The sequence below is a fragment of the Eumetopias jubatus genome, unplaced genomic scaffold, assembly GCF_037043125.1.
Source record: "Eumetopias jubatus isolate StellerSeaLion01/CBP00866 unplaced genomic scaffold, mEumJub1_p1.0 scaffold_14, whole genome shotgun sequence".
Lineage (NCBI taxonomy): Eukaryota > Metazoa > Chordata > Mammalia > Carnivora > Otariidae > Eumetopias > Eumetopias jubatus.
In genome coordinates, this window is record NW_028274820.1 from 42,746,525 (window position 1) to 42,772,404 (window position 25,880).

The 25,880-nt window shown below is 37.3% G+C and overlaps 1 protein-coding gene and 1 pseudogene across 1 annotated transcript in view; one reads left to right on the forward strand and one right to left on the reverse strand.

Moving 5' to 3' along the window:
• Window positions 1-25,880, forward strand: part of UMAD1 (UBAP1-MVB12-associated (UMA) domain containing 1) — a 214,436-nt gene that overhangs the window by 57,803 nt on the left and 130,753 nt on the right. The window lies entirely within an intron of this gene.
• Window positions 21,751-22,667, reverse strand: LOC114220518 (5-azacytidine-induced protein 2 pseudogene; annotated as a pseudogene).

Consider the following 25,880-nt stretch of genomic DNA (forward strand, 5'->3'; position numbering starts at 1 on the left):
TTTTGCGATCTGAGCTGTAAAACCCAAACATTGAGGCTGCTCTCCACAATGCCTTGTTGCCCAGACAGTGATGTCATGTTTTAAGCATGTTTGGTTTGCAAAGGTCCTGCTTTTGATCCTTCAGTTGCCACTTTTTTTATGCAGCTCCTCCTGAATTACAAAGGTACTGAAAGTGATTTGCTTCATTAAGGTCTGTTGCTGACACTGTTGTATTTCATTCCTCATTCTTCTCTTCGCCTCCTTCATTAAGACCTTATTCAAATTTGGATCATGGTTCTACTGCGACGTCCATGCCATTATCATCTAAATAGCAATTACATATTCAAAAACAACAGCTTCTCCTTAACTGTCTGTAACTTAACATTTTACATAGATTCAAGTGGGAATTAAGGGTAAAATGAATCTTTTCTTCGTGATTTACAACCCTCCCTTTCACCCTTGATTTACTAGTTAATGTTGAATAAGCTACTTGTCGACGAAGGAAGACAAAATTATTGATTGCTCAGCTTTAGTTTGTTGAGGTATATATATATTATAAATTGTTTCTGTCCTGAGCAGTTACCCAAGTGACAGTGACCCTGATTTAATCCCCCACATATTTGTTAGCATTTACCATTTGGGATATAATGGGACCAGGTTTAACACTCTATTAAGAAATTGTTATCTTTTAAAAACCTGCAGACTTTATAACTTGAAACATTTAAAAGAAGCCTTTTAAAGTGAGTCAATATATTTGTCCTTTGTAGAACTCAAAAGTAGATGCAAATTCTAATAATATAATTAAAAACTTTTCCATGTTTTGGCCATCTTAAGATTTTATTTTGCAGTCAGTACACAGTAAGCTAATTTGAAATGAGCAACTATGGAGGCAAAGTGTTTCAACAGATACAGTGGGCATAAATATTAGGACTTTTTTTGCTGCTAAATGTGGTCAGAGGAAAGTTAGTGCAAAATATCAAATACATGTGTATATTGTGTAGTACAAATATAGGCAGTTATATTGGATAGATTTCTTTTAAGAATTTCTTAACCAGCCAAGAGAGACAGAGAGAGAGAATAGGAGGGAGGGACGTAAAGGCCAGAGAGGGGAAGAGAAAGAGAGTCCTAACCTCAAAAATGCTAATTAACTCTTCAATACCCAGTCTTTTGGCACCTTGCATAATTTCTCTCATATTTACAAATTTCTTGTCATGACTAAGGAATTTAAAGTTGTTCAGTTGTGGATCTTCACCTGTGAGAGTCAGGAAGACTCATCCGTTGTCGTCTCACCACGTTTTGTGAAGTTACGCCCCGAGGATAAGGTGGAGAGGCCAGATGTTGGTATTCATTTTAAAAAGCACCAACCAAGGAAGGTAGAACGCTGTAAAACAAAGCAGAAGGAACTCTGGAGAGAAGGCGGACCACTGGGAGTCAGGCACTGAGCCTGCAAGGACAAAGTGAGGCTTATGGTTGACTCGGGTTTGCTTAGAAATCACCTGTCCAAACAGGGGTCTATTGATGTGTCCCTGTATGACATTTTGTAATGTTGTCTTGTGACTAGCTGGGGGTAAGGTCATTAAAGTGATAGATCTTACCAGATACTATTTTTACCTCTTGCTTATGCTGTCTTTGTCCCTTTGGGCTGCTATCACAGAAAGACCACAAATCAGGTGGTGGTGGTGTTCTTCTTCCTCTTCCTCCTCTTCTTCTTTCTTTCTTCTTTCTTCTTCTTCTCCACCTCCTTTGCCTCCTTTTCCTTCTTCTTCTTTCCTACAAATGTCCAATAACAGTGTTGCTTCTAATGGTAAAACAAAACATAGAAAATGCCGCAGATGTCCATCATCAGAATAGATACATAATCTATGGTATATTCATATAATGCAATGTCATATAAAAATGAAACAACTCAAGGTCCATGCAGCAAGATGGATGAATCCCAGATATACAATGTTGAATGAGAAAGGCAAATTGCTCAAGAATATTGTATATACATCATCATTGTGAGTCCGTTAATATATGGTTCTAAAACATCTAAAGCTAAACTAGGGATATAAACAAATATGGTAACAGTATTAAAAAAGAGACAGAAACACAGAATTTGGAGAGAATTTACCTCTGAAGTGGGGGTGAGGGGACAGTGAGATGGGCAACTTCAAGGTTAAGTAAATTCTTTTTCTTGAATGGTGGGTACATGGATTTTCCTATGTTGTCATTCTGAAAATGTTTTCTTTTTAAAGATTACATTTTGTGTTTGTTTTTAGTATAAAAACATGTAGTTGATTTTTATGACCATCTTGATAAAGTTTTTATTTCTAATAATTCATCGTTAGATTCTTCTGGATTTTCTAAGTAGGTAATCATGAACACTGAATAATGAGGTTTGTTTCTTTCTTTGCAGTCGTTATGGCTTTTGTTTTTTATTCTCATTGTGTTATCTAGGGTCTTGGCTAGTATGTTGAAATGTGAAAGCAAGCATCTTTTTTCCATTTTTGATTGTGAAGAGAATGCTTATAATGTTTGCAATTAGTTTAACTAGTAAATACAATATATACTGTTTACCAGGTTACTCTTATTTGTTATAAGGGTTTTTTAAATATAAATGGGCAGTGAGTGTTATTAAATGCCTTTTTATTGTTATGTTAATCACCATACATTACATCATTAGTTTTTGCTGTAGTGTTCCATGATTCATTGTTTGCGTGTAACACCCAGTGCTCCATGCAGAACGTGCCCTCCTTAATACCCATCACCAGGCTAACCCATCTTCCCACCGCCCCCCCAGAACCCTCAGTTTATTTTTCAGAGTCCATAGCCTCTCATGGTTCGTCTCCCCCTCCGAATTAAATGCCTTTTTTTAGATCTCTTCATCAAGTAATTTTTTGCATTTAATCCTTAATGTATAAACAACTTTGCATTCCTGAAGTAAAGTCAAAGTATATTTTATTTTTGATATTTTAAAAATAAATTACTGGATTCATTTAGCTTATATTTGGCTTGAGATTTTGCAACACAATTTTATGAGTGAAATTTGTAATTTTCCATTCTTGTGCCATCTGAAAAGTTTGGTTCAGGGTTATGTTAGACTCATTAAATGAAGTCGGAAGTATTCTTTATTTTTAAAACAATTTGCTGGAAAAATTTGTGTAAGACTTGATTTTAATAGAATTCACTTATAAAATTAATCTGGACCTGGTGTTTCTTTAGTAGGTAGCTTTTGAACTACTGAGTGAATTTATTAATAATTACCAACTGGTCTGTGGAGTCAATATATAAGTTATAGTTTCATAAAAGATTGCTCATTTAAAAAAAAACTTCATAATTTATTGCCAGAGAGTTTTTTAAAATAACGTCTTCTTTTTTGATCTCTAGGATTTTTGTTGTTATGTTGTATTTCTCCCACTAATATCATCTGCTTATTCCCTTGTTATTTTTTGCTTAGTCTTTTCTTTCTTTTTTTTGTTTAGTCCTTTTGAAGATGGACTTTAGAATTTATTATTCCGCTCTGTTGCATTTTTATATCCTATTTCATTGTTTTTTGTTTCTACCTCAGTTTTTTCCCCATTTTCTTTGGGATTTATTTTGTTAGTCTCATTCTGACTTCTTAGGCTGGTTGGCTTACTTTTGGCTCATCAATTTTTAGCTTTTTAATATTCTAATATAGTCATTAAAATGCTCTGTATTTCCCTTCAAATGCTAATTAGCAGCTTCCAACTTTAATTTGTATTATTTCCACTAGTTTTCAGTTTTGTATATTTTTCAATTTCTATACTTCATTGCTGAGTTATTTAAAAATATTTTAAGATTTCTGGGGCTCCTGGGTGGCTCAGTTGGTTAACTGCCTTCAGCTCAAGTCATAATCCCAGGGTCCTGGGATAGAGCCCCACATCGGGCTTCCCTGCCCTGTGAGGAGTCTGCTTCTCTCTGTTCCTATGCCCCTCTCACTGTGCCCCTTTCCTAGCTCGTGCTCTCTCTCTCTCTCTCACTCTCTCTCTCTCAAATAAATAATAAAACCTTCAAAAAATATTTTAAGATTTCCAAGTATATGAGATATTTTGTTTTGGTTATCTTTTTGGTAGAGATTTTTAATTTAATGCATTGTGGTCAGGAAATGTGGCCCAAATGATAATCTTTAAATGTGTTGAGATTTGATTCACAGCCCACCACCTGACATTTATAGAATATTTTGGGGGGAAAGGGATAATTTTTAAGTTCTGTGAAGATAAATTCTATTTTGGTGGATCTTTATATTCCACTTACCTTTTTAGTACTTTAGAGTATGGACAGCTTGGAAGAAAAATCTGCTGTTACAAAAGCTGTTTTTAACAACTCAAGGTTTGTAAGTCCTGGGTTTGGTCTGTTTATTGTCTCCTATCTCATAAATCTCAAATATTTATTGTTTTTCTAAGAAGACCATTGTTCTAGTGTTATGAATGCTATTTTGACATTTGATTTTTATTTCTTTTATGCACTTGATTATCACCTTCTTGATTTATTTAATTGGATTTTAGATGACTCCATTGCTGGTTTTTAACATGTAGTTTAATATAGGTACATATTTTACCTAGAATTAGTGGTGAAAGCATGTTGTATATAACATAGAGGACAAAAGGTAAATAGGTCAAAAAATGTAAAATTGATCTAAAATGTTTCATATTGGGACAGAATAAGAGAAGACAGTAATATTTGAGTTAAATTGGAATCATTTACATTTACTGCTTTGGGAGGATGTTAATAGTTGTTTAAACTAAGTTTGGGAAATGCTTGGCTTAAAATGGCTAAAGATGTTTGCAAGAAGTTCTTCGTCTTAAACCTATTAGTCTTGATAATATCTACCTGGATTTACAGTATTCAGCATTTTCCATACTGGCATAAAACTCCTTTTTTTTCATGGAGGATTTTGTAAAACTGAACATTCTACTGAACCCACATTTGTTAAGACTACTTAGGATACCTTTCAGAAAGCTGTCATTGTTGAAAATTTCAAAAAATCCTAAAATACAAATTTTAAGATCTTTATTGAAGAAGTCCTACATCATGAAGTTAATTAATATATATTAATTAGTAAGAAAGCCTGATATTTCCCAGTGCTTTAAACATTTCAGAGCACAGTGACGTATCTGATTTCATTCAGTCTTCCAAACAGCTGTGTACTCTTGTGAGCTGGGCTTTTTGAGTTTTTCTGGAATCATTAAAGCCTCAAGTTAAACGTGTCTATTCTGTGAATACTGTTAGAAATTCCATTCACGAATTCTTAATTTTTGTTGCTAAAATTCTTTCCATCTTCATTTTTGATTCATTAAAGTAATACATTAGATGAAGCTTTTGTTGTTGAAGAATAGTAACCCAATTAAATTAAAATGGAGAGGTTTTTACCTGTTTATGTTAGCATTTGTAGGTTCTTCTGTGCTGTTTACAGCTTTGTGGATAGTTAACAGTAGCTATTTTAGTTTGGTAGAGTTCTGATTGTCAGATTTCATTATTAATGAAAATACAATATTATCTATATCAAGATGGAAATATTGCATTTATTGTATATCTTATTGGAAAAATGAGTTTTGTTTCATTAAGTAAAAATTTCTATTGAAAAATTCTGTGAGGCGCCTGGGTGGCTAAGTTGGTTAAGTGTCTGATTCTTGGTTCCTGCTCAGGTCATGATCTCGGGGTCCTGGGATCCAGCCCAGTTCAGAGCTATTACACTCTCAATGCCAAGTCTGCTTTTTCTCTCCCTCCTGTCTGCTCCTCTCCCTGCTTGCATCTGCTCTCTTTCTCTCTCTCTCAAATAAATAAAATTTAAAAAAATGAGATTAAACATTAAAAATCCTGTGATAGACTTTTATTATTTAATTACGTATGCACGAATTTTTTCCCAAAACCTTTATTTAAAAATATGATGATACAAGAGTGTCTTTGAAATAAGAATTGGAAGTATAGGATTGGTCCTTGACAAAGACTTGGAAAGTCAAATTTTATTTTTCTCTAATTTCCTCCAAAATACCTTTGCTTCCATTTCAGTGCCTCTTTTGTCCATTACTTTGGAAAAGAGGGGACCCATGTTTTCCTCAAAGGATAGTCTAGAAGGGAAGTCTTAATTGACCTCCACTTACGTTGAGTTTGCAAATTGATCAATATTCTACTTTTCCATGAAGCCGTAAACATTGGCAGTGTATAGGCCCTTCCATGGTGAGCAGACATGCTTATGCTCCTCCGGCAGATTGGTGTCCTGTCCATGTGTCACACTTTTGCTCCCAGACATGGGTGTTTGTTCCTGTAACTGCACAATTTAATTTCAAAAATAGACGAGTATCGAAGAGGTAATTATTTCTACAAAAACATAGTTAGGTGCTTTGAAAATAATCCATAGCTTAATTGCTAAAAAGGAAAAAGAAAGAGCTATCAATTTAGATATGGCTGAGATAACTTATAAAAAGAATCTAGGATTATGCATCAGACTGATTTGCAAATATCTTTAAGTTCTCATCTGCTACAAAACAAATCGGAGGTTGTATACAGTGAATTATGTGTTGGGCTTACTAAGAAAGGCTCAGAACTCTAATCGGGTGGCTTTTCTGCAAATATGGGCCTTGGCCCCAAATCTTCCCTGTGTGGGAATGTTAAAGCAAGAACAGATGGGTGGAAAGTTGGGGAAAAGTCAGCTGTTGGGTGTTGGGCGCTTGTAGGGAGAGATTGTCTTCTGATCAACCTGTTGCTCAAAAACTTACAAATGACTTGTCTTTTTATTGGTAATGACAGTTTTATTGCAGATCAGTTATGCCATGTAGTTGAAACAGTTCTCCAAAATGATGACATAGAAAAGCAAAGCATGGGGCAGTAAAGTACAAAAAGTCAAAGAGGTATAGTAGCCATAGACAGCAATGCAACTAGAACTAACAAGCTATAGTTTGTGTTACAGGCAAATTCACAAATCCTAGAACTTTAGAATAATATACATTATATATCTTTTAGTGTTTTACCTAATGGACTCTCTAAATTATTTATAAAATCTTCCCCCATTAATATGTACCTTCAGCATAGAAGCACTCGAAAATAAATTTACCTGAAATGAGTGTTCTCCCTGTACTTTAGGTTTCTTCCCTTCCCTGTCCTTGGGATCTTTGAGAAAGTGACCTAAAAGCCCTAGTTTGCCATCAAATGTAAAGTCCTTGCTGTAAACTTCAAATCAGAAGATTCTGGAGTGTTCAGAGATAGGAAAAAATGAGGTTTGAATTTTAATTTGGAAAACAAGTGTAAGACAGAGCTAGCAGTCATATAATAGATAACATCAAACATTTAAAAAATAGTAGGTATAGTGAGGGCACAGAGCAAAATCTCCATCGAAGCACTTACTAAACTTTGGTGAAAACTATGACTTGAGAATCTTCTGAATTATGAGATACCGAAGGACATAGTTCATTGTTGTTGTTTATGTGTTTTTGGTTATCTCAGACAAATTGTAGGCTTTTGTCCATTAGTAAGAGACTAACGTTTGGTAAAGTAAGAGACAGTTTTTTTGTTTTTTGTTTTTTTTTATTATGTTATGTGAATCACCATACAGTACATCATTAGTTTTTGATGTAGTGTTCCATGATTCATTGTTTGCATATAACACCCAGTGCTCAATGCGGTACGTGCCCCCTTTAATACCCATCACCGGGCTAACCCATCCCCCCACCCCCCTCCCCTCTAGAACCCTCAGTTAGTTTCTCAGAGTCCATAGTCTCTCATGGTTCGTCTCCCCCTCCGATTTCCCCCCCTTCATTTTTCCCTTCCTGCTATCTTCTTTTTTTTTTTTAACATATAACGTATTATTTGTTTCAGAGGTACAGATCCGTGATTCATCAGTCTTGTACAATTCACAGCGCTCACAATAGCACATACCCTCCCCAATGTCTATCACCCAGCCACCCCATCCCTCCCACCCCCCACCACTCCAGCAACACTCAAGTTTGTTTCCTGAGAGTAAGAATTCCTCATACCAGTGAAATCATATGATGAATGTCTTTCTCTGATTGAAGTCATGGATGATGCAGAAAGCATACAGGTTGTGACCGAAAAGGCTGGATCTAAATATGAAGAGAGGGAGGAGGTAAGAGCAATCCAGCGCCAAAAATTACTATGTCATAGTTACAGATGCCCTAGAAATAGTTGTATGTTGTACTGAATAACAGTCTGAATCAGCAGTCAGTAATACCATATGACGGAAAGAGACAATGCCAGGAAAAATTGTAGTTTTTCTAAGTAACTTCAAATTATTTACTTTCCTAAATGGATATGATTTATTTGTTTTGAATTAAAAGGTAATGTTGAAGGTATGCATTTTTAAATGATTTCCCATTTAACTGAATGTTTATGAAATAAATAGTTCCAATCACATTGGATAAGATGGCCTCCACTTCATTTAATCCATCTATTTTTCCCACTCTAGGGAATTGACAATATGGAGTATTGTAGGACAACTTGTGTTATATTTTGAACAAATAAAATCAATATTAAATAACAAAGAAATTAATTTGTAATAGTATGGGTCAGGAACTGGGGTCAGGATGAGAGAATAAATTTGAAATTTGACCTTAAGATTTTGTGTAAATCTCATCACTGCTATGTATGCTTAAGTTTATAACTGACCATAAGTAATTGTCAGATTAACATATTCTGTCATGGGAAGGTCTGTTTAGGAAAGTTGGCTATTGGGGCACCTGGGTGGCTCAGTCGTTAAGCGTCTGCCTTCAGAGCTCAGGTTGTGATCCTGGGGTCCATCAAGCTCCCTGCTCCGCGGGAAGCCTGCTTTTTCCTCTCCCACGTCCCCTGCTTGTGTTCCCTCTCTCACTCTCTGTCAAATAAATAAATAAATAAATAAATAAATAAATAAATAAATAAATAAATAAATAAGTTGGCTGTTAACTAAACTTGATGTTTACTGGTTATTTTAAAATATTAAACAGAGTAATTGAAAGTATAGTAGATTCTATTTATCATAGTTGTGTACCTTTTTGACTTTAGCGAAATCCAGCTTTTAGAATTGACACAGTGATTGATTGTTTTAGCACCGTGTTTAATAACCTGCTCCAGCAGAGTGTTTAACTTCATATTTCTATATAATAAACAAATTCTAAATTTTAGATCAGATAATAGAGTAAAACTGACATCATTCATTTGGGAAGGAGAAATACTGCAGAATTTAAGAGTGATTTTTTTTTTCAGATAATGTGTTCAGTATAACTTGAATGTGTTATTTGTATCCCCAGTGGTATTTTGAAATATACTGATGTGAATTTCTTGTAAGATGCTTTACATTTGTTTTAGTATTTTAATTTTTTTATAATATCATACATGATATGGTGTGTGTGGTGAAGGCATAGGTTGTCTTTTGTTTACCACATACTTATGATAGTATAAGACTACTAAATATGCTACTATAATATAAACTACTAAGCTTCCTAATGCAAAGAAAAGAAAAATTTTCATTATCATCAGGACAAATAAACTTTTCTCATGGGAATTATAAAGACTTTGAAAAAACATGATTATTGTGTTCAGTTGTGGTTCTATAGAAGAAGCCAATATATTAGTTCATATATTTTATATGAAGGCATTATTAAGAAACAAGAGAGTAGAAATACATAATCTGAAGTTTAAGATGTATACCTTCAAAACCGTACTTTTAAGTTATCTTGGAGAAAAAAACTACATGTATCCAACAAATTGAAACAGACAGCTTATAAATTATGACTATTTGGAAATACGTGTTTTGCCCATCGTTATTTTTCTTCGCATCCACAAATACCTTCTTGGAGCCCCTTGTCTAATTATCTTCTATGGATTTGTGATGCTAGGGTTTTTCTTTTTTTGTTTAAGAGCTCTGTTTTACCCCATTTCCTTGTACAGACATCATTCTTGACACAAGGGCATTTATGAAATGTAGACAGTAACAGGCAGCAAAAAGACCTGCCTGAGATAGGCAGAAATCTGTTCTTTCTTTCTCTTAGAAGCAGCACCAGCATAAGCTTTATTTATGGATTAAGTTTAAAAGAAACCTCTTTAAATTATGACTCAGTAGGTCCAATATATAGAGGGGGAAATCTATTGGGTGTTTTTTAAAGCCTCTAGGGTGATTTTGGCCATCAGTCAAATTTAGAAACCAGTGACTAAGATTAATTTCTGTAGTATTTGCTCTAGTATGTTTAATTCCAAGCAGGGAGAAACTGGAAATGTTTTTAAATATAAAAAGTACCTCTGGAGCTGACAGAACTTTTATTTTATTTTAAAAAAATCGTTTGTTTTTTTTAAGAACAGCTTTTCCTGCCTTTTTGTTAACGAGAGTCAGTGATGGGTGAGGTAGCTATAGACACCTTTGGGACAGACTCAGAAAATCCCAAAGATACAGTGATGAAATATGATTAGCAGGCTGTAGGGGAGGGTCATGAATGTGTGATTTTGAAGTGTCTTCTGTTTGAAACCAATTTTCAGAGTCTTGAATTCGATCCAGTATATAGTATGCTACAAGTGGAAAGATTAAACTGGAGCAGTATAATTAGGGTAAGCCACGGCATCTGCACTTGGATCACAGCAACTGAATTTGAAACCAGCTGCAAACTGGTGACTAATCTCTCTGGCAAGCCCACATGAGAGTGTAGGACAATAAGGCAGCCTCAGCCTCATGAGCACATGTTTCTTCAACTTGCCTCTGAGCAGGTGATGGCGATGATGCAATCTGATTATACTTTTGAGTGTATTCTAACCACAGTCAACAGTTGAGTCTCGCAAGGGATTTCACAAAAGACTTCAAACCAACGAAATAATTTTTCACATAGTTTCAACTGTAGAAGGCCATGGAAACCAGTATCTTTTTTTTTTCCACCTTAGTGACTGTAGTTCTTTGTGGTACTTTATAGTCTTAAATTTGAGAGATTTTAATTCGTTTTTACATGTGAAACGAAGATGAGAAAAATAATGTGAAAAGAAGAAAGTACTTGAACTTGGAGCTCTTATTCCAAATTGTTCACAACTACTTATACTGATCAATTACTATAATTAAACTGTTCAGACTATTGAATTCTGTGCATGCAGGAGATGGTGAGTCGGTGGGCTGGGGAGTGTTTCAGTGAAACACTAACCTTTCCATATTCAGAGATGTACCTCCTTAGCTATATAACCTGTCCTGATGAGATGATATTCAACAGTGTCTTGAACATTAAAGGTGTTTAATAAATAGTCAGTTTGACTTGGACTCGAGCCTTTATTTTTCATCTTTGAAGAGAATAATAGTTTCTTGCAGTGTACTACTGAGGGACATGGTGGGGATGAATAAAGCCATCTGTTTGAGAATGTATGGGGGAAAAATGCAATTGGACCTAAAATATAGTCACAAGTATTATTTCAGATGAATAGTTCAGAGGTAGAATGCTTAGAAACTGCTTATTAATATTAAATTTAAATATAAAAATATATAGTTTGCAATAAAGAACATGAACTCCCTAAGACCATTGAAATAGAAGTTGCAATCTATACACCCCTGAGAATAAAGGGAGGAAAGGAAGTGAAAAAAACCTCACCTGGTGGTACTCACATTTTGTGTACATCAGAATCACTTTGGATGCTTGTCAGAAATGCATATGCCTGGGCTTCATCCCCGTTAATTCTGATTTTATAGGTTAGGTGTGAGTCTTGGCACCTATTTTAATCATCTCCCTCCGCATCCCTCCCACACGGTAATTTTGATACAACCAAAATTTGAGAATTGCTGACCCAGATTACTATGGTATGATAGTAGAAGACTGTTAAATAGGGCGCCTGGGTGGCTCAGTTGGTTAAGCGACTGCCTTCGGCTCAGGTCGTGATCCTGGAGTCCCGGGATCGAGTCCCGCGTCCCGCATCGGGCTCCCTGCTCAGCAGGGAGTCTGCTTCTCTGTCGGACCCTACCCCCCTCATGCTCTCTCTCTCTCTAATTCTCTCTCTCAAATAAATAAATAAAATCTTTAAAAAAAAAAAGACTGTTAAATATACTACTATAGTATAAACTACTAAGCTTCCTAATGCAAAGAAAAGAAAACTTTTCATTATCATCAGGACAAATAAACTTTTCTCATGGTCATTATAAAGACTTTTTGAAAAAAATGATCATTGTGTTCAGTTGTGGTTTTGTAGAAGAAGCCAATATATTAGTTCGTATAGTTTTATTTAAACTTTTAATATAAAGGGCATTTTACTGATGAACTAAAGCCTTCAGTGAAGTGAATTGAATGCAAGTATGCCGCATTCTGGTAATCTGAATTTGTAGGAAGCTGGACTTCGGACTACCTGGAGGAATGAGTGGTTAGCGTGTGTTGCAGCTTGATTTGTGTCTCCTGTAATAGATGTTAACTGAACGTATTGTGGTAATCATTCTGTAATATACACATATATCAAATCATTATGTCGTATACCTTAAACCAATACAATCTTGTTGGTCAGTTGTATCTCAACAAAACTAAGGGGAAAGAACAAGAAAAAAAAGACTTTCAGGGGTTAAGGGAAAGGTGTGGGGGTACAGATTTTTATATGCCTTATTATTTTAGGGATTTTTTTCCACTTATCTAGTAGCTGGCTAAATTTCCAATTGATTATGGTGATTTTCCTTAGAGATACAGGTGTTTATTTTTATTTGTTCCATTAGAGTTAACATGTTTATTTATTTTTTTTAAGATTTTATTTATTTGACAGAGAGAGAGACAATAAGAGAGGGAACACAGGCAGGGGGAGTGGGAGAGGGAGAAGCAGGCTCTCTGCCGAGCAGGAAGCCAGATGCAGGGCTCGATCCTAGGACCCTGAGATCATGACCTGAGCCGAAGGTGGACCTTTAACGACTGAGCCACCCAGGCGCCCCAACATGTTTATTTTTAAAAGTGAGAATATTGGAATACTTTCTTTAGGTCTTCCTGTACTAATTAGGATTTGTGTGCTTCTAAGCGCACAAATTAATTGAATATTAACTAATGTAAAAAACAAATAAGGGAATTTATTTACAAAAAAAAGACCTACCAACCTCTAGTACCTATGAATTATAACCTTATATGGAAATAGAGCCTTTGCAGATGTAATCAGATTCAGATGAGGTCATGTTCATTAGAGTGAAACTCCATCTGATGACAGTGTCCTCATAAGAAGAGGGAAATTTGGAAAAGAGATACATGCGCGCGCGCGTGTGCGCACACACACGGCCATGTGGTGATGCAGGCAGAGACTGGAAGTGAGGAAGTTACAAGCCAAAGAACACCAGGGATTGCCAGCAACCTAGGCAGTCCTTGGAAGAAGCTAGAAGGAAGCAAAGAAGTGTTCTCCCCGAGAGAGTACAGAGAGAACATAACCCTGCTGACCCCTGATTTCAGACTTCAGGCTCCGGAATTGTGAGAGAATAAATTTCTATCATTTTAGTCCGCCAAGTTTGTGGTACTTTTTGTGGCAGTCCTAGGAAACTACTAAGGCATGCGAATGTCTCTTATTTGGATTTTGACCAAAACTAGATTAGAAGGAAAACATTGAAGTTTCTTTTCTCACATACTCTGTGTGTCTAGAGGTTCGTGTGCTTTTGACCTGGCATTGTGGGCACGTCGGAAATCGGTTTGTGATGTCGGGGAGCCCAGTTCACTACTGTTCCCCACCGAAAAGCACTCTACTTAGGCATCACCTCAAGTTATGCAGGGGGCTCCTGCCATTACAACCCAGTTTTTCCTTAAAAGAAGGTCATATATTTGAGTAAGAACTAAATGGTGATTTCAGAGTTTTGTCCCATAAAATACGGAAGAGACTTTGTCATCAGCAGGAACTGGTTACCTTTCCTGAACTTTCACTGGAATGAGAACTCCCATCTCGGGGAAGATCTCTGCGAGTCAATGAATCAACTTCTTGTGCTGCCTCCTTCTCCTCTGATCTTTTGGGACTGCCCATGAGGATTTTGGCTACCTGTCCTCTCAGTGATTTGATTGAGCTCCCCATCCAAATGTATTCTCTTCCATTGACCCAGTTTGCAACCCTTGGGACCTCCATTCTATTGTAAGATATCACGGTGAAAAGCACCAGCTTGAAGCCAGTCACACTGATACAGGTTCAGAGATGTGTACACATCTAGAGTTGCTGTTTTGAGCAATACCTTGGCCTTCACTCTAGATACCCCTGTTGCCGGCTTTACATAGAGGTAGAGTACCTCTCCCTAGGGAAATCCTGGCTCTGGCACTTCTCTGGTGGGGGATGACAGGTAAGTAATTTCATTTCACTGAGTGCCATTTTCCTCATTTATAAAATTGGGATGATAAAGCCTATTTTAGAAGTTGATGCATTGATTAAATGAGTGGCCATATCTCCCATTTGGGAAGCACTCAAGGAGTGTTATCTTTGGCTGCTAGAAGAATAATATCAAGATTCCATCTAGTGCCTTTTCACCGTTCGTTTGCATATCCACTCATTCAACAGCATTTCTAGTGGGTCTACCGTATGCCAGTTACTTCTCTAGGTATTGGGAATAAGCAGTGAATATGATAATGCAGTCTGTGCCCTCCTGGAACTGACAGTCCAGTTGGAGAGACAGACTTTAATTATGTGATCACCTGAATAAGTGTAAAACTACAGCATCAATAAGTGCTATGAGAGCAGATGACTGTGTGTGGAAGTTTGAGGAAGCCTTCCCTAAGTAACATTTGAGCTGGAATGGAAACGTGTATAAGAGTTAACTGAATGGAGAGAGGAGGGGAGACGGAGGGAACAACAAATCATAATGGCTCTCTGGTGGGAGGGCAAACAGCACTTGGAGGAATTGGAAAAAAGGCCTGTAAGCTGATGTGCAGAGAGCCAGGAGGGAGTGTGGAACTTGACGAGGCAAGGGAGTCAGGCAGATCTTCACACTAGACCTCGTGGGCCCTGCTAATGTCTTTCTCATAAGAGAAGTGGAAACCGTGGATGATCATTGAGCTGTGGGTGAGTGGACATGAACAAATATGGCTTGAAAAGATGCTCCTCCCTTTTTTCCCCTTAATTGAGAAGATTCAGCCCTTTCACATGGAAGCTGCTCATTCTCACATACTTAGGACTTGGCTTCTGGGATCAGGGTTCTCCTTCTGCTGCTGCCACACTGCCACTCCAGTCCATTTCTCATCTACATCATTAATAAGGACGCCATCTTCCAAACTTAATACCACCTGCCATCTTCTCGCTGTAGATTGTTCCCCAGACTTCCCCTGGCCCCTGGACTTGGCTCTCTCCCCTTCCCAGCTCCTGTGGTCTGGGTGACTCTTAACCGTGGTGATGCCCCAGCTAACACCCCAACTTCAATCCCTTATTCTCCAAAGACTTTGCCTGCCAATGATTTTTACCTTTTCTACTCTAGCAGTTCTCCACTATGGCCTTGCTCAACATTATATAATCACTCAGAATGGGGCTTCTCCTGGAATCTTAAATCTTAAACCCAGAAATCCTATTCTCTGAAGTCAAGTGGCCCCTCTTGCATGCCACCATTTCTGCTTGTGTAATTGACAGTTATTTGCTCAGTCTCTCACCATTTCTGGACTTCTTTTCTTATCCAGTCTGGAGCCTATGGTCAGTCATTGCAATGCTGTGAGATCCGGTCTCTCAATTATTTTGATCCCTGCCAGTTTTCAACTCTGGATGAACCCAACCTTTCCCTTTATCTGCCCCTCCCCCCAGGCTACGAAGCATTCCCACAGAAAATAATAATTGTGCTTATAGGCGCTAGAATGTATGGTAGCTTTCTAGTTACCTGAACTGCGAGCACTCTTCTTTGCTCCTTGTTCATCAGTTGTGTCTTCACAGAGTAGATGTCAACCTTGACTGCCCATTGGAATCACCTAGGGGTGTTCTAAAACCTACCAATGGCTTGGTTCCACCCCTAGAGATTCTGATGTAGTAGGCCTGGAGTATACTTCACAGGATTAGACATCCCCAGGTGATTCTAATGTGCAGCCAAGGTTGAGAACCACTGTGCTGACCTGCCCACGGAGGCTGACAGACATGTTCACTTCCTTTTGAGCTTTCCGTTAGCCCTCACTTTAAGCAGATGATAGTGTCTCATCCAACATCTCTTTTGCTAGCTTTAGACCTCCTTATTTTTAATTGCATCCATACTTGCCTGGTGCATTCCTTTTTTAGAGGAAAAAAGATATGCCCACATCCTCATGTTTGACCCCTTCAGAGGCACACTGGATATCCCTTTCTCCTCCACTCCTGATCTGAGCCAGGTGATCTGAATAGTTAGGCTTCAGAAGCAGGCATGTGATGATAAGCATGCATTTTACCATAGAAACAGAACTTGGGAGCAATCAAATTCGAGTTTATGTAATCGTAAGCAGAATATTGAAAAATGGTGATTTTCAAAGCAAATAAAACCTGATGAGATGTAGCGAGAAGTGATACCTGAAAGTGGGTTGGGACTGGAGAGGGCGGCCATGAGAGCGGAAGTGGGGGCTTTGCAGATCCTACTAAAACTGGTGAACTTTGATTTTCAAATCAAACTTTGAAAGTTTTTTTTTTCCTTCTGAGTGGAAGGAGTAAAATAATCCAATAGATGTTTAAAAAACAGAGCTGTGGTAGCAGTACGGGACATGGTCTGTAGAGGAAACAGGTTTGAGACGCAGAGGATATTTGGGAGCTATTTGTAATGGTCGAGGTAAGTTGAAGTCTGAACTAGCAGCAGTGGAGATGAAGGGGGAAAAATACCTTCTAGAGATATTTTTAGAGGTAAGAATCAAGAAGATTGGGATATTTTTCATTTTAGAGTATTATGTTAAAGACCCCTGGGTGTTTAATTTGCTCAGGGCAATTAAATAACCCAAAAGACTTTTTGCTAAATTGCCTATTTATTTGTAAGCTACCTGTCTTAGTCCATTTGGGTGCTATACGGAAATTACCAAAAACCTGCGTGGCTTATAAACAACAGAAATTTATTTCTTATGGTTTTGGAGATTGGAAGTCAATGATCGATGCACTGGTAAATTTGGTGTCTGGTGAAGGACCACTTCCTGGTTCATAGGTGGTTGTCTTTTAGCCATGTCCTCACATGGTGGAAGCGGTACAGGACCTCTCTGGGGTCTCTTTCATAAAGGCACTAATCCCATTCATGAAACTCCACCCTAATGACCCAATCACCTCCCAAACGCCTCACCTCCAAAACCATCACCTTGGGGGTTAGGGTTTTAACATACGAATTTGGTGGGGGTCGGGGTGGACACAAACATTTATTCTGTAGCACTGGCCCCAAAAAAGAGACTGATTAGAAAAAAAAATTTGAAATAATTTGTCTTTTTTTTGGAATGTAATTTTATTTTATTTTTTAAAGATTTTATTTGAGAGAGGGAGAGCATGAGTGCGGGGGAGGGGCAGAGGGAGAAGCTGACTCCCTGCTGAGCAGGGAGCTGGACCTGGGGCTCCATCCCAGGACTCTGAGATCATGATCAAGATTTGGATGCTTAACTGACTGATCCCCCAGGCACCCCAATTCTTGTCCCTCCTAAGAAAATATTTATTGGCATTAGTGAACTGATATGTCTGACTTTTGGTAAACATAAAAAAGTTGAATCTCCTATGAAGTTCCAGTTGAGTATTTTTTTCTGAAATTTACTTATCGTCCTTAATTGCTGTAATCAGTAAATTCTGTGAGGAGAAAGAAGTAGACAGAATAGTAAAGTGAAAAAATTATTATTTTTTCAGATCTTCTGTGTTCTAGACCTTCTGTTTCCAACACTTCCATGAATATACATCTGGGCATTAGCTTCCTTTTTGTTAATTGCCGGTGTCCTCATTATCTTCTGCTGTGTAACAAACTACCCAGATTTAGTGGCATCAAATGACAATTTGTGATCATCTCTCATAGTTCTGTGGGTTGACTGGGCATAGCTGGGCTGTTCTTGGTTGGGCTCTTTCATGTGGTTGTAATCAGGTGTTGGCTGGGGTCGCAGTCATTACCAAGCTGGACTGGGCTTGATGTCCAGACTGGCTTATTCACATAACCGTCAGTAGATGCTAGATCAAGTTAAGGCTGTGAAAAAGGTTATCTATACATAGCCTCTCCATATCACTTGGGTTTCTCATAGAATGGTGGCTGGCTTCTAAGAATCAGTGGTCGGAGACACAGGAAGTAGAAGCTACCAAGCCAGCTAAGATCTGGAACCGGTACAGCATCTCTTCTACCATGTTCTTTTGGTCAAGGAGCCTCAGGGTGTTCCCAGATTCAGAGCATAGAGAAATAAATACTAGCTCTTGATGGGGAAATGTTGCTAAGGAACATGTGTGATGGGAGATGTTTTGGCGAACTCTGGAAAATAAAATGTGTCCCAGTCAGTGATTATAGGTAAGGTAGAGAAAAAGGTAATTACAGATATTATTATAGATTATAGATAGAAATATTCTAATCACATTTTAAAAAACTTAATAAACTTCTTATTTTGGAATAATTTTAAGTGTACAGAAAATTGCAAAGATATCACAGAGCATTTTAGAAATATTTTTCATCTACATCTTACACAGCCGTGGTAGATTTGTCAGAACTAAGAAATTAACATTAGTACAGTAGTATTAACAAAACCACAGACTTTATCTGGGTTTTACTAGTTTCTCTATAAATGTCTTTTTTGTTGTTCTGGGATCAAATCCAGGATACTGCCTTGCATCTAACCACGCTCTCTTTTAACATGTTAACCAGTCTCTTTTATACTGATTTTTCTCTTTCACAACCCATTAGGAAATGGCTTATTTACAAATATGTATCTTTATAAATAGTAGAATTTTAAAAATGTGGTTTAAGTCAGTTGGAGAATCAGTTATCTCCAAAATATATGTTAGCTGTAAAACATTTTCTAATGAGTTGCTATTAGTCTTCTAACATGGGAAAAATAGTAAAATTTCTAATAGAAATATATAACATCATAGCCATTTTGGGTGTTTTTTAAAATTTCCATGTTAACTTTAAACCTTGATCTTTGTGTATTTGTGACAGAAAAAAATTAAAAATGACTTAAATCAGCGTGAATAAGACTTTAACATTGCAGTTTAAATTTATAGACTTCAACATAGCCACCATTTTTTGGTGATCCAACATTCAGTCCGATTTTCCACCTCATTGAAAACATTCTCCAGCTGCTGCCGAGTGATTTCATAAATTGCATTCATGATCCTGGCTTGAAGTTCCTTTAAAGAATGTGGTCTGGATGAATACACAGCAGTTTTAACACAGTCCCATAAAATATAGTTCAGTGGGATAGGTCAAGTTTAAAGTTGCACAAGGATTTCATAAACACCCTGAGTAGATGTGCACTAAAACTTTGAATGTGTTACATGGAAAAACCTTATAAAGGATGGCAGTGTTCCAAATGTAGATTGAGTTGGTCATCTATGAAACAATTCCTACTACTGATGGATCTTAATAGTGCCACCTGCTAGTTCTTTCATAGTAAATTGTGTGAAATGACACATTCTGTAAACTGATGAACTACTTATTTATTTAATAAATCCATCAGTGAAAGAAACCTCTGTCCTAAGAAATGGAGCTATTTATTAGACCCAAAAGGTCTTAAGCCAGAAATGTCAGGCATTTTTGTGGACCAAGAGTGTTGCCCTCTGGCATTGTTTTTTTTGTTTGTTTGTTTTTTGTTTTTTGTTTTTTTAACTGCAGCAAGTAACACACCATACCCAGTTGGTATATTTGTCCTTTATCTGGCAGGAAACTCCAGAATCTCTGGGTAGTTGGGTGAATGCCAAGTTAAACCCCAGAAAGACATCAGTGGTCTTGGCGTATAGTTCTGAAGATACTCTGGCCTATAAGTGTGCACTGAAGGCTGACATTTTTGGGTGTTTCACTGGTACATTTCCTTTGTCGATTATGTTTATTGGTTTAGAGGGAATATCTTTTACCCAGCCATGACATTGTTATCCTAGAGAACAAAGCAAACCAATATAAATTTCATATTCCTAAATTAGAATTGTGGTCCTCTTGTTAGAATAGACATTGCTCATGTTTTGAAATTAATATGATTATATGAAATGGATGGTACACAGAAAACATAGCAGTTGGTGGTAATTATGTCTACACAGGCTGGTATGCTGGCCGGACACTGTGCAAAATTACTACAGGGCAGTGTTTCCTACTGGCCAGTCATGTCAGTTGAAGTTAGGTATTCTGCTAAAATACCGTATTAATCTTCAACTTGTCACTGAACCTTTCTTTAAATGTTTATGAAAACGTGAGTTGTTCATACTTACCTATTTTATGTGCTTAACTTTCTCTATTTGTATTAGTAGCGTGGAAATCTCTTGAATCGAGCTACCACACGCCAAGACAGACTTCGCACTTCCTGATAAAATTATGTTTCTACAAATATCTCTCTTTAGAGAAGAAAATATGAGTGCAATTTCTGGCTGTTTTAGGTAATTCTGAACTTGTAATTTCCTTACATCTTCAAAGGATTACGATCACCTTTGCCTTTTCTTTTTTGATTGTAGTTGAGAATTAGCAGTGTATGCTTTAATTGTATAGTTTTGTTCTTCCCCACCTTATAAAAAAAAGCTTTTGATCCACATTATTATGATCAAAGTTATTATAAAGTTAGTGTAGAACTATAGGCTTAATTAGAGCATTCCTTTTGAGATACTGTCCTTAGTTCTGTAATCCTGGGGAGACTGCTGTTCACTCATGGAGTCTCAGCAGTTCGTCTACTACAGTGTGAATTGGGAATGCTAGGTGAAATTAAGCCATTAGATTTATCCTAGTGTGAATGTGAATCTCCCGTCAGTTGCCAGAAATTCTCTGTGGTTCCTGGACTGGTGATGCAGCTAACTTTTACTTATTAAGATTTTTCATCTTAACTAAGGCCTTTAGGTTTGAACCCTTAAGTTCATGAATGTAGGAAGCTTATGCTTTTGAAATTATCTTTTGGTGCTTTTACTTTTCAGAGGTAAACCTCTCTTCTTATTTGGCTTTCAGCTAAGTAAAATAGAAAGATTTGTTATTCTTTATTATATGGAGAAGTATGGAATCATTACCATACATTTGAAGTTTTGTCATAAATACTTAAGATCATGAGGAATATGGTTACAAGGAAGCCATTCACCACACCATACCGAGAGTAAATGCCTAGCCTAAAAAGCTTTTGTGATCTTTCATTTTCCATTCATCCCCTCAGAATGAAATAGTTACCTATCATTTCCATTAATTTGCATTATCATCTTATGATATATCTTTTTGTTTTTGAAGCAAAATGGTATGCCAGATAATTTTATTTTTTCTTTCAAAAAGCAATGTTTTTAATCCCAAATGCATGAATTAAAAATGCTTTGCTATCTCCCACAATGCTCAGGAAATAGCTAAGACCTAAGACTCTGATATTAAAAAGCATTTTCATTCAATTTGAATTGTATTACATAGTATATATGATTATAAAGTGTTTTATTTATACTCCTAAAAGTGTACTTAATGATCTGTTGTGAACAGGGTGGTGTTATTTTAATGGCTTCAACCATGGAACACTTGGGTTTCATAAAACCAGTGGTGTAAAAAAATTTTCAGGAACACATCATATAAATTACTGTTTAATAGACAGTGATTTGTGAAGAGTGATTATGCCTTAAATGAATATTGTTGCAAGGTCAGTCAAAGAGAAAAGTTGACATTGGGTGATTGATAGCCTAACACTCTTGAGGGCACAGATATTATAGCTAGAGATAACCCATCGTGATACCAGGTTTGAAGGAAAAATGGTGTAACTTAAAGTTTATTTTTTTAAGGTACAATGAGGTGTGTATGTGTACATATACATGCCTGTGCACATACTGAAGCCTTCTGCAAACTTTTCATCCAAGTCCACTCTTAGTTTGTTATACACATTTCTTGGAGAACCATGGCTAAGATGCCATATCTTCATCTTCAGAATTCCTATAAAGGCGGTTTTGATTATCTTGATCCTGAAGTTTTACTCTTCCCCAAAGCCTGCTTCATTCAGTTTGGAAGGACCTGGGAACACCCATGAATTCCCTCCCATACAGTTTGCCATAGTAGTTGTGTTCCTGAAATTTTGTGCCAGTCAGGAATGGATCTCTCATTGTGTGTCCATGATTAGAGAATTGCTTTCTCCGATAAAATCTTTGTTATCTCCTGGTAAAGGAGAAATGGTGGTATTTATTACAAAGAGCTTTGCCATTTGGTGAGAGAGAGAGGGTTATCTTTTGAATATTCTAGCAAAATATGCCAGCTGGATTTTTGTGCTGTCCTTCCCAATGACTTCACTGCATTCTTTTGGGCTTTCCAGATTGCAATTGAGGTTTTCAGTGCTATTAGTTCAGGCTGCACTTATGTCACTGATATAAATTAGTCCTTTCTCTCCTCGGTTCCCAGTGTGAATATTACACATTCTGACTTGAGAAGCGTGGTCTTTGGAGATGTCTGCTGCTCACATCCTCTTCCTGAGACTGATCCCTTTGGATTTTTGTAGTTCAGTTTTGAGATCTCTACATGTCTTCTTCCTATGTCCCAGCTCTTGTGCTAAGCCATCGGTTTTAGGTCACAGGTCCATTTTTCCACTTTCCAGTTTGATGACGGTGGATTTCTGTGCCTCCTTACCTGCTGAGTTTCTACTTCTGTCTTTTTATCTGGAAGAGTTCTGTTTATTTAGATCATATCTGTTCACTCAGTACTTTCAGATTTAGTTGTCTTTATTCATTTTAGTCCAGTGTGCTCTTCAAATTATCTTATCGACGCAGGCCTTCTGATGTGCATGATAGCCCCTATTTACTTGTTTTTGTTTCAGAGAACCTATTTTTCTTCATCTAATCAAGTTCCCATAAATGTTTCTTCCAAACATCTTATTCTTTTCTTTAAGAAAGAGTTCTCTCTCTTTGAATCCTGAAATTGTTTCTTAATGTCTTCATATAGAGTGACGGGCAAAATAAGTGACAGACTTTTTCCTCAGTGTGTTGAGATGAGGGTCACTGTGTCTCTCTGAGCTTTGCCGCAGTTCAGAAGGCCGGTGTCATCCCCTACCAATGCCTCCAGCATGGAACCTGGAGCCTGGCTTCCGGTGGCCGCCGAAAGAGATGGTCACTTCCCCTCTCCTCGCCTTAGGAAATGAACCGAAAACAACGGGGGTGGCCAGAGGTCATCAGACGTCCATTTTCCCCACAGACCGCGCTGCTTCTCCTGGCGTGATAACTGCCTTGCTCGACGAAGGTGATCCTTTTCTTGGCTTGGTCTGCACTCCTGCCAGCCAGGTTCTGTACGACTACATTTTGAGAGTCCTGACGTCTTCTGGAGAAAAAGGAGTTAAGCGTCCCAAAATGTATAATTTTTATATGTTAATTTAGGGGAAACCCTTATTGTCTAGTGAATCAGACATCTGGATCTGAATCTCAGCTCTGCGACTTTCCAGCTGGGACTTTGGTGAGTTAATTAACCTCTCTGGGCTTCAGTTTTCCTCAGCTCTGAAAGGAAGATGATGACATGGTCTCAGTAGGGCTGCCATGATGTTCATATCTGAGAATTTATGTAAAATATGCAGCCCAGCCCTGGGCCCAGGATGGGTGCTCCCTGAACAGCAGTTTCTGCTGAGGTTTCTGCCCATGCTCACCACCAGTTCTTAAGTTTGCCTTTTGTTTTGTCCATGACTTAATCTCTGGAGCAAATAATCTTAGTCATGTTGGAGGATCAAAAGCCTGGAGAAAAACTACCACCATGATATAAGTGAAAGACAAAACCAGCAGGAAATACTCAGTGTTATTTGATTTATTTAACCTATGACAATTTCCTTTTTTTTTTTTTGATGACACACCAGTGGTTGTACTATTATTTTAATGTGTACACTGAGATTTATACAGTTTTAGTTACCCTTATATTTTCGTCTAACAGAAGATGATTGTTTTTGCTTCTTTTATCTGCAAGTTTTTGCTAAATTGGTCTCCTTGAAGCTTGGCATATTATCTTTTTATGTGTAGTAATATGAGGAAGAGTGCGGAATGTGGTCAGGTCGCATAATTTTAGAGTAGCCAAATTTTATGATAAAATGCAGAAGCACCATAATATAAGGTTGGTATATTTGCTTCTTTTGGGTTTTTTTTTTTTTTAGATCTTCAAATTTATTCAGTTTTGTATTTTTAACAGATTTGGTGACACACATGCTCTCTCTCAAAAGAAAAAAGAAAAAAAGAAAAGGAAAATATTCAGGATTAGTTCAAAAGAAGTGAATAGCTCGCTATTTTTAGAGAGGGAGAGAGCATATGCGTGCGTGTGTGTGCAGGTACAGAGGGGCAGAGGGAGAGGGAGAGAATCTCTCGATCTCATGACCCTGAGGTCATGACCTGAGCTGAAATGAAGAGTCGGATGCTTAACTGACTGAGCCACCTAGGCTCCCTTTTCTTTTTCTTGAAATCTGTTTCCTTGGTTTTTTACCTCTCATCTCTTCTGTGTGGTCTCAATAAGCATCTATAGATTTGACTTACAGAACTCATCTTGAGGTTTAATTTAGGTTTTCTTTACTGAGTGGTGCTTCATGCGTGGTAGGAGGTTAAATCCCCTGAATACTTCTCATGGTTAATTGGACCAAATCATTTCCTGCATATTATCTGTGGTGAATTATAGTAGAAGATCCCAGTGAGACACAGTCCACCCTAGTGGCCAGGGGCTTGGCCTCTGAAGCTCAAAGCTCATTAGGCCGGAGTTCAAATCTGGTGTATATAACATTAATTAGCTGTTGGTCTTTGGGCAGGTCACTTACTATATGCCTCAGGTTCCCCCATCTGTAAAATGGAATAATAATGCCTAATTTATCAGATTGTTGTAAAGGTTAAATGAGATGGTACTTATCAGAGGCTTAGCCCAGCTCATGTATACACTAAGTCTTCAATAAACATTAGCCATTATTATGTAATGGAAGAGACAGTGTTATTAAAATATTGTCTTACTGATCACCTTAAACCAAGCAACAACATAACCCAGTTTTTCATGTTATCTATTGAGAAAATGTATTCTAAAGCCAGGCTAATAGAAAAAAGTCATTTTCATATATATAGGATAATTATTCTGAATTAATAAGAGGGTCTATAGACTATTAAACAGTAGGTAGCTATTGAAAGAATTAATCCATTTTCTTAAAGATGTTCAACATATGACCAAGGCCTAGAGTAGGCATTGGAAGAATGTAGTATACTTCATGAAATTTTTCCAGTATGGGATCTGACTCGCTGAACTTGAAAATGAAACAAACAAAACAGAAGCTTGTTCTCCCTGTGCCCATGGTGCCAAAAAATAAATCACTGCTGTATTCATCAAGTCATAAAATTTAAATCATCTCTATTTGAGTTGGATAGCTCAGGGTAGTATTTGACGCTAACCACTGGCTCAAGCAGGATCTGGTGATATTTAATGGACTATTGTTCAAGGTCAATTGACACTAGGTTGTTGCCTCAATATTAAAGTATTGCAAAATGATATGGATGTAAAGAAAACTCATTAAGCAGTGGCTATAAATGAACTTCATTTGTTCTTCTAACCATATGTATTATGGTTTATGCTTGTGTTTGTGCTTAATGCTGTGCATTAAGAAAATTTTCTTGCCTTAGCTTTACCAATAATTTGCTCTTTTTCTGAGCTCTCGGGGCTGTGGCTACCTAGCAACAACACATGTAGGCATTTCTTTATGTGCTTCTCCTGCTTTCGTATTTTCTATCGGCCAGAACCCCTGGCCTGTATCCTCTCTGGAAGGCTGCTGATGCTCAAAAGAGGCACCGTCTTTACCCGGAACAGTAAAGTACCAGTGTTTTTTTTGTTTTGTTGTTTTTGGTTTTTTTTTTTTTTTTTTACATCTGCCATGTTCAGTTGCCTTGACATGGCTGCATTTGGAATTAGCTGGTAGCTTGAGAATGTGGAGCCATTGGCTTCAGGG